The following is a 12807-nucleotide window of genomic DNA, read 5'->3' on the forward strand; positions in this document are numbered from 1 at the left end:
TCGCAGCGTCCACTTAGCGAAATTAAAATAACATGCCTGCATAGTGCCGCTTTGTGCAGCGAGGATTACTATCCACCGAAATTAGCTTTCATAAGTCCATATAAGGTGGAAGATAGCGAGAGTGGTCTCAAAGGAGCATGTGCCAATCATCTGACAATATGTCTGACAATATGCCCAGGGATGTGGAGAAGAAAAAGTAGAAAAGCGAATCATGAACTCCGACGATCGATGGCTAAAGCTATACGGGAAGGCGCTCTGATGTGAAACAGAAATTTAGGGCTATAAATTACAATATTTAAAAATGCAGCAATATTGAAGTTTTAACCGCTACCAGATACATGACGACCTCCGTGGTCTAATGGTCATCACGCCGGACTGCTACACTAGGGGTCCCGGGTTCGATCCCCGGTCAGGCAAACTTTGGGGCAAACTCAATCTGTGTGATTTGTCCATACATATTTATTTATTTATTTATACAGATGGTATAATTATTTTATTACTGGGTAAACAGGGCCAAAAATGGCTTCCGCTTACCTTTAATAGTATTTAATGTTCGGGAAATTCCCTCCACGTTAGTTAGAACACAAAGTAGGGATGTCTGTCGATATAATTAAGTAATTATTTTTCAGTAACTTATTTAGTAAGTTTTAATGTTATAATTTACATCTATTACCCTTTTCAAACATGTATTCAATGGAAAAAATCTAACAAGTCTGCAATAACACAGCAATGAGGATAAAGTCCCTAGAAATGCAATACACTTTCACAATAAGCTTTCAGTGTCACCGATATGGTATCGGGCATCGAACCCTGGTATCAACAAGTTTAGTATCAAGGTGCCTGCACCACTACACTCTATCTGACTCCGAATTACTTGACCACTTTAGATTAAACACAATCGAGTATCGAGTATTACTGTAAGACAAATATGATATAAGTATTTAATCTCTTAATCATAAAATACTTTTCCCTGTGACTACCATTAATCTTATAAGTACCTAAAATGATTTTGTTATAGGTACATGTCACACATGCTTTTTAACTTAATTTTAAGAGCTCTGTCCCGGATAGACAGAGGCGTGGGTTCAATTCCCGCTAGATTCCAGAATTTTCTCATCCCAATACAATTTTCATATAAATAATTGTAGTCGGTATAGTTTTTAGTGGTGTCGCTTTTAACCAAATTGCGTTTGTTTACGTACATTTATAAACAAGTCCCCCTGTCGCTTCTGTCTGTCTGTAAGAACGCGATGAACTTAACAACTACTGGACGGATTAATTGCTTAACACAGGTATTAAACGCGCACGTACCTTTTATATTTCGGACGTTTCGGACTTTCAATAATGAAACGCGAAATTTAAAAAATGAAATTTAAAAACATGACGACCTTGGTGGCGCAGTGGTAAGGTTCTTGCCACTGAACCGAGAGGTCCCGGGTTCGATCCCCGGTCGGGTCATGATGGAAAATGATCTTTTTTTGATTGGCCCGGGTCTTGGATGTTTATCTATATATGTATTTATTATAAAATATAGTATCGTTGAGTTAGTATCTCATAACACAAGTCTCGAACTTACTTTAGGGCTAGTTCAATCTGTGTGATTTGTCCTAATATATTTATTTATTGTTTATTTATTTATTAAAAAAAGAAAACGTTGCGCTTGATTCATTTCTAATCAGACCGCCTTGACATGCCGCTCTAGTCGTAAAAGCTCTTAAAGGCATATAGCATTCGACTACCAAAACAATAGTTACTTTTAGAATAAAGTACAACATATTACCTACATTAGACGGTGTTTGCGTTCATATGAATGTCAAATTAGGTTGGCAGGTGGCGAAAAGCGTAATTTTGTGAATAGCTGTTTTCCTTGAAGCGCGCCCGCCTATATTTGCTCAACTGAGATGCGGACGAAAAAACGGAAACCGGCTCGTTGACGATTTCGAAAATGTGTGGTCGGATACACTCGATACCGACAGCAAAATAAGTAGGTACATGTATTTACGGGCAGTTTCCAACTAGGATAGACTTCACGACATCGAGGGAAGTCTATCCAAGTTGGAAATATTTTGCAGAACTGAACTTCTGGTTTCTGTAAAAATTTCAATGATTTATTCTTATTATCACTAAAATATATATACATTGGTAAATAAATAGTTTTAATTAATACATCTTTATACCCTTATCAAAAAAGCAAAATATGTCATTAAAATTATTCCGGTGATACAGACATCTGGTTAAATCGTAATCTGTGATAGCTTTAAGAGCAAAAACTCTCGTATGTTAAACAAATATGCAAAAGATGTTGAAAAAGTATGATTTTACGATAACAAATGGGTATTTTTCCGGACATCAAAATTTGTATGTCCAAGCTGAAAATTAAAGGAACAAATAAATTTTCCGATATTTTTTATATTTCATCATATTTAACTGTCGATATTTTTTGACACATTTTTTAAGTAATGTAAAATGTCAAATTTTGTTAAAATTAAAGATAAAAAAATTATATTATGTGTTTTTGCTGTCCGTACGTATTGCTGCGTGCGCAAGATGGCGGAGAGCAATGGCGCGGAACGCCTCACGATGAGCGACCTCTACGTGTCGCCAATCATTGGAATATGTGCTTGTAAATAGTCTGAAGCGGTGGTGGTGTAATGGTTAAGGCGCCCGCCTATGGCTCGAAAGGTCCCGGGTTCGAATCCTACTAGTGTCACATGAGTTTGTATACCAATCTGACTCATGTAGTTTTCATAGACTACCACTCGCTTCCGGTGAAGGAAAACAAAGTGAGGAAACCTGCACACTGGTTGATTCTTATTAACTTGTGTGTGAAATGAAGAAGGTAATGGCAAACCACTCACACCATTACTAACCAACCACCACCACAAATACCATTACTAATGCCAAGGAAGTTGTTGTGTATGTTTCATTCCACGTAATGACCACGACCCTCAGCCATGAGGAATACGACTATGAAGAAGAAGAATAGTCTGATACCTCGTAAAATATATCTAGAAACATATATTTGTGAAAATACATAGACATACTACTCGTATTACATAAATATATTATGCACCACATTTTTGGTAACTGAATGAAAAAAAAATTGAAGTTGTTGAAATTTCCGCAGCAATTTTGATAAAAGTATCCTTAGGTAACTAATATTATGCGAATCATAGTGAATAAAATTCAAAATCTGAATGATAATTTAGACGCAGACACAAACCTCTCCATTCCCAAGGCAATGGTGAGCCGACGTCTCTCCAGATAAGAATGATTGCACTCCGGTTCCAGGATGTCGCAGTATCTAATGAGAACTGATAACAACGCCGCATGACAGAAGGGCTCTGCTTTTTCTCTGAGAATTGGGAAGGGCGTTTTTTTCTCTCTAAAAAATACTTATGTAAGGAAAGGTGGAAGTGCCATAAACTTAGACTAGCGTCTAAAAGATTTATGTTACTCCTTTTTGTCAGTTCTTTCCACAGGCATTAAGCGTCGAAGCCTAGGTTCGCTTAAAAAAAAGTAGGAACTTTTTTTTCTATATTTCGCTCTGTCTACAGCATTCTTAGTTGTCGGCTAAGTACAGATAATTATATAATCATATTAGTACCTTCCTAGTTAAAAAAATGTACTATAAAAGCGAATATTTAACTAAATCTTCCGAAGAAATACGAAATGACCAAGAAAATTGTCACTAAAATAAATTTCGTGTTAATTTTTCACTCGGCAACACTAAAAATATTTTTTTTGTCCAAATCATGCATATTGAAACGAATCGCCAGAGGCCCTACCAAAAAGTATTCTAAAGTAATTAAGAAAACAAAATTAAAACCTAATCTAATTTGAAGTTCGAACAATTCAATCGATTCGAACTCAGAATAAACATAAAGTACTCTATTAAGAGGACATCGGAAAATTTAAAAGAAAATTTGAACAAATTACCGATCTCTGGAGCGAGCTCTTAAATAAAGAACATTTTTTTAAAATTTCAACTTAATTGTTGGCGGAGCTGGTTCATGCAAAAGAGGGCCAAGAAACGATTTTCATAACATTAAAATAACCAATTTTTAATAAAAAGTCACAGAAATAACCTACCCGTCCAAGATTTCTGTAAATTTATAAAAAATTGGCACTGGAAAGAAAATATTTTATATCGAATGTAGCGTTTGCCATCGACACGCAAAGAAAAAAAATATTTTACTTTTCCGGACAATTTCATTGTTCCCTAAAGCAGACTCTTGTCAGCTCTCGTCGTCGGTTAAAAATAATTAATCTGTGTAAAATAATAATCTTTTTCGCTTCCATTTCTTAGCTCTCCTTTTTGTCCAGCACACACGAATGATACAGAATACTATTGTAAATATTGATTGAAAAGATAAAATATTTCTGCTTTTATATAAAATATAGAATATAGATGTGTGAGCGTGAACGGCCGTGAGCGTATTAGATTGAGAGCTTAAATCATACTAATACATACTCTGTCCGAGTATGATCTCAACCATGTACCTGCTCACCTGTTGCATGATGCCGTCCTCTACGTCTTGATTAGTCCGAGCGATTTTTCCGTCCAATTGAACTCATGAAAACTGAAAAGTGTCGTAGCCTAATGACTGTTTGATCTTATTACACAGCCCCCCGGGTTAATACATTATTGCAGACCAAATTACAGACTGCATAAATTATGATTTATGATGGTCCGTACGTCTGTTGCCATTGAAAAATCTGACTGAAATAACGCTCGATAAAATCAGATGTAATTTTTCTTCTAGACTGAAATTAATTAATATACTGATATTTATTTCTTTGGTAATAAACAAGAAGAGTGTAAGTAATTTTTCTTCATATATATTTTTTAAGAAATATTAAATACCTAGTTAATATCAAAATATGAAATATATGAAAATATTTTTTACTAAATAATTTCCTTATTGATGTTTGTATATAAATAAGATATAGGTACAATTACCATTAGACCTGTAAAAAATAGAAAAACAAGTACTAAAGATCAATATTTTCAGAACTTGTCAACATTTTCAGGCAAATTAGGAGCTTGGATTCTTCTAACTTGTCTGGAAAAATTGGGAAGTTTTGTCTGATTCTGTGAAAAACCGTCCAATATTAAATCCGAGTTAAAATGGACGTCTTAAACAATAATGAGCCAACAAGCCGTGTTGGCTTAACAACGTCTCCTGCAAGATGAGCTCACATGGCACTGGCAAAGAAAAAAGTTAAACCGTGTACGGCCCGGAAACGTGGTCGCTTACAAAGAAATTGTTAAACATGCTGCAAGTCATTTAGAAATCAATGGAATGGGCATTGCTTGGTATTATACTAACAACTAAAGACGGACAAGACTTACGATACTTACGATACGATTTGACAAGATACGTATCTGTAAATCTTAGCTCAGGAAGGAACCACGACTTGCTTCCGGTAAAGGAAAACATCATGAGGAAACCTGCACATTGGTGGACGGACAGTTAAGTTGACTAGTGTGTATCCGACTACGTGCCGCTAAATGGCGAGTTAGGTAGTCGTAAAAGTCATGTCAGATGCCTTTAGATGACTTGAATAAAAATCTGACACCAGCGTTAGCAATATAACACACTCGATATGATGATGAGCTAGGGAAGTAGCTTAAAGAAAGTGCCGTTATGGGCGACCACAATAAATAAATGCTGGGGAAAAGTCGAGTTCGTGTGGAGACCAAGAACTGGCTACCGAAGCGTGAGTTAACTTTTTACCAATGGACGATCTGGTCAGGAGTGATGGGAGGAGATTGATGAGGAAATCACAAGACCGAGGAGAATGGCGTGCAGTACTTCTAGTATGGCCTATATTCAGCACTAGCAAAAGCTAGTGCTGAATATAGGCCATACTAGAAGTACGCGTGAATATCATAGCAAAATCTCAGTAATTTTTTATCGCTTACTCTGTAAGACTTCAATTTCGCATTTTTTCTCATCTTTAATTCAATTCTGCGTGTCTCGTCCCGCAAATTTGTCCAATCCCGCTTCCTGCTATATAATGTAGATATCTACATCTACATATTGTGCCATCATGTCTTTTGCTATGTGTCCCGTCCCGTTTCCCACTACCTGTCTCCTTCCCATTTTCCACTCCGTCTCCCACTCACGCTTTCTACGACGCGTGCCGTCCCATTTTCCATGATGTTTTACTTCCCGGGTTTTTATTAACTATAAACGTAAATTAATCATTTTTTGCATTTACTTACTGTTATTTACTACAAAAAGTAAGTGTCAGTAAGATTTTTCAGCTTTTTATTTTGAAAATTGTATTAAGTCCCATACAATCTTTCACCCCCCTCCCCCCCCCTTTTGAAGGTTGAGGGTTAATTATCAGAAAAATCTGAAACACGTATTCATTAATTTGTTGTAAACAACCAAAATCCAAAATTTTCTAGTTACTAACTTCAACGGTGTAGAACTTTCATATTTACAGTTTTTTACCCCTTTTTCTTTCTGCAAAATTATAAAGTAAATCGTCTCCGTGGATTGTTATTTTAATTTTCCTACAAGACCCTCCTCATTTTCCGGGATGAAATGTCTATAACATGTTAACCCGGGATTCCGAGGGATTTTTTATGAAATGACCAGGATGAACTGTATCTAAGATCTTAGCCCGGTATATAAGGTACCTACATACCAAATTTCAAGCAAATCGGTCCAGTAGATTTCGAGTGATGCGCGTTCAGATAGACAGACAGACAGACAGACAACAATTTCTAAAACTATATTTTCGTCATCTATATCAGTAACTAAGTATATTCCATGAGGAATATTAAGAAAAAATCCAATGTACAAATTTGACCTTTTTTCAATTTTATTACCTATATGTATTGATTGATTGGATGACAATGATTAAAAATTCTTATGGATATTATCCAGGCTTCTAATACCCGGGCATGTGAACCAACGGCTACTTCTTAATAAAACTGGCGTCTGCAGGATGCTTTAGTTATCTACGTACCAGCCAACATATTTATAACAAACTAGATGTTGCCCGGGGCTTAGAAATAAAATATAGCCTATAGCAATCTTGGATACTATACGTACCTAATGGTGAAAGAATTTTTGAAATCGGTTCGGTAGTTTCGGAGATTACCCGCCTCAAACATACAAACTCGCAAAGTCACAAACTCACAAACGCTTACCTCTTTATATTAATAGCATAGACTAACCAATATACAATGGATAAAGAGGAATGATAAATTAATGTTACCTAAAAGTACAAGCCTTTGCTGGCAGCTTCTTACTGCATAAAATTCCGTTTTCCCATTTGCATATTTCGGGAAATACTCTGATAGTGTTCGCATACATTCTGCAAGTGTACACACAAAATTTCAGCTTTCTACTCTGTCTTACGCGGACGTTTTGTAATACCAATTAATGATGATTAAAATTGATTTATTGTTGAGAATGTCTTAAGATGTAACCCGGCCATTAGCAAAGCTAAACAAGCGTTGGTTCATTTTAATACTTTTAATTTATCGCGATACATGGCATATGATGTATGGAACGCTATATGAATGTCTCTTCAATCAGGAGATAGAGAGGTATTAGAGATAGTATTTACTATTTCCTTATGGGTGTAGACAAGCAAGTGTCTATAGTAATTTGTTGTTGGCTGATAGACAACAATAGCATTCCCAAGGAGTATTGACATCAGAAAGGCGGCCAGATGTTAAAGTCACAGACGAATCTTCAAAAGTTTAATGTCTATTTTTTGCGCTAACTTCAGACAATATGACCTTACAATTAGAGAGAGAGCAATATGTTACTTATTGTTAATTCTCCAAATATCTGTCAAAGCGAAGTAATTATAAGCAAAAATCCCCATATACCTGGTTTGGACATCGACCCTGCGATATTAGACAGAGCAAATAAACAGTGAATCACCAGGGAACGCGAGCGCTCAGTGCTCACGTACTGTTCCCAATTACACCCCATTTCAAACACTATGTACTTCGAAATAAAGTTCAAATTTATACAGCACTTCAAAAATTGCTGTTGCAACATTACAGCCAAGATTATGGTACTATAATTGATCTGACCAATGTGACTGTTGTTATTAATCAATAGGAGCTTAGATCCAAATATATTTGCTGAATGTCTTAATCAAAACAAGGTTTAAAAAAATTACATTACATGTTTGCCACAATATTTTATTGTCTACAGAAAGATCTTGTTGCATTCAACGTATGACAAAAAATCCATGTTCGTGCTATAAACTCGTTGGGAGCCGATCCTGGGCACACCATTCGGTCATACGTATAATAATGCATTGTCATGGAAACTGAAGCTATTGTTATTATCGAAATTTTGGCAAATAAATGGCTTGACAGCAATTTTTCAATTCAATAGTGTATTTGAAGAATTTATAGATTTAAAAAATAACACTTAATTTAACATAGGTGACATTTTAATTTATAATTGTCTAATTTAATTCATAATGTAAGTAAGTATTTTATATCTGATTTCATTTTATTTTGTATTAATTGTTAATGTGTTAATACTTGCATGCTGTTGCAAACCACTAAATAATAATTTAGGTTTGTACTTAAACCATTGTGTGAATATTGTATTACCTACCATATTTTTAGCAAATAAATTATTTGAATTTGAAATCTATCCGTGATATGTGCCTTTCAGAAGTTTATCTCGATTAAGTTCCGTGTGTATCTCCCTGTAAGGTTTCAGAAGTCGTGCCGGCCCCGTCGCGTCCCGCCGTCGCCGCACGCACTCGTAGTATTGACTGAGCGCACTGCGCATGCCTTCTGAGCCGCCACAGATACAAACTCCTAGATGTCACGTGACAAATATAAAAAAGAAATAAAGAAAACGTACTTAAATAAATGATTTATAATTTCAGAGAGTCCAAATAGGTATCAGAGAGTAACATAGAAACACTAGAAACGTCATTCTATAATTTAATTCTAGATGTGGCTCATCAGGTCACCTTAATAATAAACATAGTGATATAGGATCTTTTACAGTCACCTGGCGATTGAGGGGGAAGTCTGTATTATATTTTAAGTTCTGGAATTTTATATATAAATTAGTTTTATATAGCTATTATTGATTGACGTGTAGGTATACTAGTAGTAAGAAGAGGTGGATGGATTGCGTAAAAGAAACTGTGAGTGGGGGGCCATTTTACTTAAGACTCCCTTGTCTTAAGTAAAATGGCAAATGAAAGGATTACATGTAAGGAGTTAAGATACTATGCCAACCCCATATGAGAAGGTCAAGAAGAAGAGAAGATGTACGTATCTGTACTATCAGTATAATACATTCTGTATGTTTTGTGGTGAATTCTATATCTCTTCCAGTTTTGCTAGTAATTTGAAAGCTGGTATATATGTAGGACACAGGAATGCAAGTGGAGATGATAACTAGGTTAGCGCAAATGTTTTGAACTTAAAAGTTTGAATCTTCTTGGGAATAATGTACAAGAATCTAGCCAGTTCCAGTTCTATCTAGTATAGAAATAATTACCTTTTAAAAATATACTTAGGTCCTAACTATTAACTAGAAATATCTCATAGCAGCACATCACTAGAGTATAGCTCTGCCTTTTGTTATAAAACGAATGTACACTTTAAAAAACTTTTCGTCACTTCCATTTTCCATAACCCTACTAGCAATTGTTCCATTGTTCTCTACAAATAAAAAAAACGATATTCCAGCCAGCAACAATTTAAAACAAAAACGCATCAAAAAAGAAGCACATAAATCAAAATGAAGAACAATCCATTAACTCGAACTACAATAAAAAAACATCCTGTGCTCTGATTGGCTGCTATGTTGGCGGGCGAATGCTATTGGCCAACTACAAAGCGCGCGTTCCGAAACTCGATACTTTTTAATAATGGCTCTTTTAGTTAATGCGATCGGCTTTTATGTTATTATATCGCCGTAGGTTAGTATTTTATTACATAGACCAAATGCTCCCTTAAGTGCTCGATTGCCTACTATGGGAAAGGGGATAGGCCTATTTCGAATTTCCTTCTCGTTGTGGTACGATTATCTCGGATCGTTTCGGATAATGTTCGGCTTCGTGTTGTTTCGGATATGGGAAAATATGTCTGCTAATTGAGTAAGTAGTTTATTTGTTTTTGGATCCGATATAGTGTTGGTTTATTCCTCGACTTAACAAACACAAAGACAATAGGTACACTAAAATAGCCGAACGATAACAAATAGATACATATTAACAAATACTAAACGTTGTAAACAATCTCATCGAATTAACCGCAATCGAGTCCTAATAGATAAAACAAAAAATCAGAAACGCAATCTAGAGAGCCGAGACTAATCACAATGCAAGCACTGTAAAAAGCATTATCAAACAAGTTATTGCTCAAATACGCAAGATACACTCAAGCCTCCCATTGATGGGGCTGTGTCAACAAAAATATCGACTATTCGATAACGGATAGTTGCGAATCGATACGGCGCTATCGCGACAATGAGCAAATACTGGGCTAGATTATAAAATAAACCGAATGCGCCTGGAATTGGTTCGATAATTCTTGTTCCAGATTCAAAATTTTGAACTTTGTATGATTTCATCGCAGTATTTCTTAACTGCCAGTTTAAATCTGAAAATATAAATTACACATACTTTACTTAACACGTAGGTAACATAATATTTATATGATATTGCGGTTTTATGGATTTTATTCAAATAATTATAAATTCAGATTTTCAGAATGTGTTTTGATGATTTGCTACATTTGAGTTCACGTTTAATCAGTATGTAGGTACTAATCATGTGAGCAAATATTAGTTTTACAACATTGATTCGTTTATTAGCAAAACTATCAGAATTTTACGTTGCGGAAACTAATCAATTAACCATTAGGCGGTTGAACGGAGATCAAATAAATATTGTGGGAAGCGGTAGCACAACCATATTGGGCTTAAAAGTTAATTTATACCCTGTTGTGACGAATGAAAAGTTTTCACCAATTAAAGGGACCCAGAATGTGGGAGAGCTATTAATATTTAGTTAGTACAGTCCTAAAACCGAATTTTCCTTACATCGCGGTAGGTATTCCCTAGTATCTACAGTATACAGGCACCTATATCAGTCGCAATACTGTAATTTCGTTATTTCGCCCGGGCGAGCCGGCCCGTCCACTTGATTTATGGCCGTCCACGTCGAAGATGAATTATAGTGGAAAACTCCGCAAAAAATGATACCGATGATGAATGTGGCTTTCTATTACCATATTGGACACCCACCTATGCGGCTTTCAGGGTAATATTTTGTCTGTTATTAAAGTTATGTTTGCTTGTGTTGAAAAATGAATTGATATTTTCTCACTAGCCAAATTTTTACGATTTATATTCTGAAAGAAAAACAAAACGAATTGACTTTAAGTTACTAAGTCCAATCAGCATGATAAATCGCTTTGTAGTTCTTTTTTTGCTAAATATTTCTCTGGATCTGTTCGGTTATTCGAACCTGTTGCAGATTGACTAGGAAAACACCCAGTAGCTACTTAACTACTGAAAACCTTCAAGGAGGAAAGAAGTCGATCGATCTTCACATAGTGTCAAAATATTTACACCAGAAGACAAAAATGTACCTAGGTAGGTACCCAGCTGAAAAAATTTAGACTAAATCTACGTATCAAAATATTTAAGGTATTAACTTCTATATGTGGATGTAGATAAGTTAAAAATTGTTAATTCAATTAATATATTGTCTCTTTTTATCTTGACCGATCTCTGTTAATACAGAGATCGGTCAAGATAAAAAGAGACAATATATTAATTAATTAATTTAATGTATTAATATACAGCAATGGGAGAAATCTTTATATTTTTAAAACAAAAAATATTTTTATTTACTCAAGGAATTCCAATAAGTACACACGTATACACACACCCTTCACACAATTATACGCGAAAGAAGAACGTCGTGGCTCACGTCATATGCTGATGCGGAGACCATTTTGCTTCAATCAATATTACCCTTTCCTATTAATTTATTCCATGTTTGTCCATGAATGTCCACTATGCATAAATACTTGAGAAAATAAACGTTTTTTTTCTTATTAATAAATAAAAAATGTAGAAAAAGTATTAAAAATTAATTAAAGAGCCATTCCCTCTAATGTCCGATCCAAACTTATTTTTAACAATTTTTCTAGAGGCGACTCAATTTTGTAACATGCATTAGCAATTCCGCTTCCTCCATATTATGGCTGTTGCTAGTGCGTTGAACCCGCGCCATTTTGTTTGCAGCGTCTAATTGTTACATCATCTGCGTTAATTGAAAAACGTAACGATCTTACAACTCATTTGGCTAGTACTTAACTACGTCACTCGAGTTCCTTCGAAGATCGCACTTTGTTTAGGTTCGTTTCATAGTTTGAAGGTATAGTAATAAGTAGATAGTTTAATATACAAGTTTCTATGTTGCAGAGTCTAAGGAAAAATACAAACATGAGTTTCATACAAACGTTCACACACCCATTATAGTTATTTGGGGGTTAATTTTGAAAAAAAAAGTAGCCTATGTTTGAAAAGGGTGTCTTTAACTAAATGCATACCAAAATCGGTCTAGCAGTTTAGCCGTGAAAGAGGAAAAGACAGACTTTCGCATTATTTATAATAGGTATTAGTATGGTTTTTATAACTTACAACATTATTTTGAACACATTCTTTACAGCGAATAAATGTAACACTTAGGTATCCTAAGCATCTATCATGCTTATATTTTAAAATAAATTTTAGCTTGTTATCTTTTTCAATTTTTAAATTTATGCAATCATAA

This window comes from Plodia interpunctella, chromosome 17 (genome assembly GCF_027563975.2).
Source record: "Plodia interpunctella isolate USDA-ARS_2022_Savannah chromosome 17, ilPloInte3.2, whole genome shotgun sequence".
Taxonomy (NCBI): Eukaryota; Metazoa; Arthropoda; class Insecta; order Lepidoptera; family Pyralidae; genus Plodia; species Plodia interpunctella.